The following is a 2,445-nucleotide window of genomic DNA, read 5'->3' as shown; positions in this document are numbered from 1 at the left end:
AATCCAGGTTATTGCTAAAGCAGTGTGAATGTCTTTGGAAGCCTGGTGCCAGATCTGTATGTACCTTAACTGCAGCCTGACTAGAGGAGTTGATTAAAGTAAAAACAGATCTGGGGTCAGGTTGTGTGTTTGAGTCTGTGTGTGGTGACCCCACACATCTGGGTGGCCAGATAAAGTGGTGCATTTATCCTGGGACTCATATTTACATCGCTTAATTGACTTTAAACACGTTGAAAATTGTACCTTTTCTGCAAATAACACATCTCATTGAGTTGATTGTTGGCATGTGTTCCTCGCAACACAGAGACTCAGCTCTATGCATTGAGTTTGCCTGTATCCATCCACAACATGTAGAGCTTTGATAAACACACCTTCTCTCTCTTCTTGAACTCTGTAACTGTGCTAAATTCCGAGCTCTATTTCAACCCAGCACATTCCTAATTGTGCTTATCCTCTGATTCGGAGTCCAATGCTGTGGGAAATTACATGTGTCTTTAGTGATAAGGAGTTGAGGGATATTATATGAGTGGGTTGATTCTCCCTTCCTCACTTATCAATCTACTGACACACACACACACACACACACACACACACACACGCGCACACACACACAGAGAGAGAGAGAGCTGGCTCCACTGTATGGTACACTGACTGTCTGATATAACTGGTATATATAGTGAAATGATGTTTTGTTTGAAAATGATTGGCTGTATTTGACAAAAGAAATGAAAAATACATTTTGTGTCCTGCAGTTTTACCAACGTCCGCCAGATGTAGCTAGTCGGTTATGGCACAGTGAGTCATCAGCTTGGCTCTCTTTATGTATTGCTGTGCCAGCTCATCTCCCTTGGGTTAGGGTTAGTGTTAGGGTTAGTGTTAGGGTTAGTGTTAGTGTTAGGGTTATTGTTAGTGTTAGGGTTAGTGTTAGGGTTATTGTTAGTGTTAGGGTTATTGTTAGTGTTTGGGTTAGTGTTAGGGTTAGTGTTAGGGTTAGTGTTAGTGTTAGTGTTAGGGTTAGTGTTAGGGTTAGTGTTAGGGTTAGTGTTAGTGTTAGGGTTAGTGTTAGGGTTAGTGTTAGGGTTAGTGTTAGTGTTAGGGTTAGTGTTAGGGTTAGTGTTAGGGTTAGGGTTAGTGTTAGGGTTAGTGTTAGGCTAGAGAGAATGAACAGTATATAGGATCTGAAGACATAAACATTCAAAACTCTTAACTGTGATGTGGTTAGGTAGATCTCAGGTGACAGGTGGAACCATGACAACGAGTTGAAGACTAACAGATCATAGTATAAACTTGAACAAGTAAAGGAAGTCAAATCCTTTATGATAATCCCAGTTTTATATTACTGCATATCTGAACAATGAACTGCAGTCGATCACTTTGTTTCCCTCTAAGGTGCAAGGCAGGACTGTGATGTTGTCAACCACCAGTCAATTGAGGTAATAACGTGAATGAATGTCATTTTGTTTGTATTTTCCAATGCAATATAGAGACTGTTGCACATTCACAGCCTGGTAGAAACAGACTGATCACTGCATTCACCACAAAGCAAGCAATTGAAAGCACTCTTCTAGCTGTGAAAATACCCCAGTCTGAATTCATCCCTACACTCCTCTCCGAATCTGTGTGATTGATGTGCGGCTCAGTGTGAAGTCAGGAGCCAAACGGAGAGATTCCATTGAATAAAATAAAATAATTACACATATTTTAAGTTCAGTGTACACAAGGGAGCTCGGTATAGTTGCATGATGAAATGGGACATAAAAGGAAATGAAGAAGAGGCAGGGCATGCCCAAAGGGCGCACAGGGGCACATGCCCCTTCAGATTTGTATTAATATGTATGTTGTTGTTTCTCTGTAATGCTACTAGCCACTGCTAGCTACTAGCTCTGTAATGCTACTAGCCATATTTGTCCTGCTTAATATATATATATATATATATATATATATATTATATTAATACATGTTGTTTCTCTGTAATGCTACTAGCCACTTATAGCTATTTTATAAGGTTGGCTTTAGCTAGCCCAGATAGGTTCCCCATCTCCCAATCTCATAACTAGCTACCAAGAAGACATATCAGGCTATCAATCAAGTTCGAGTAGCTTGTCTAACTATCTTAGCTGGCATTCCTGCTGGCAAGACTGGTAGACTTTAGAAAAGCAAGCAATAACTAAATGTACTGAATAAGACTCACATTCCTTTCCATGTTTTACTCAGATTTTAGCAGAGAAGTATATTTAGTTTCTTTAAAAAAACACCAGTCAAAAGGATACAGACAGCTCAAGAGATATGCTTAGATATGAAGAAAAATATACATATTTTTTTACATAGAACTAAGCACCCCCCAGCTATCCCCACCTCCTGACCACCCCCCAGCTATCCCCACCTCCTGACCACCCCCCAGCTATCCCCACCTCCTGACCACCCCCCAGCTATCCTCACCTCCTG

This window comes from Oncorhynchus mykiss, chromosome 25, assembly GCF_057628025.1.
Source record: "Oncorhynchus mykiss isolate SJ-2025 chromosome 25, ASM5762802v1, whole genome shotgun sequence".
NCBI classification, from domain to species: Eukaryota; Metazoa; Chordata; class Actinopteri; order Salmoniformes; family Salmonidae; genus Oncorhynchus; species Oncorhynchus mykiss.
This window is presented reverse-complemented; position numbering follows the sequence as displayed.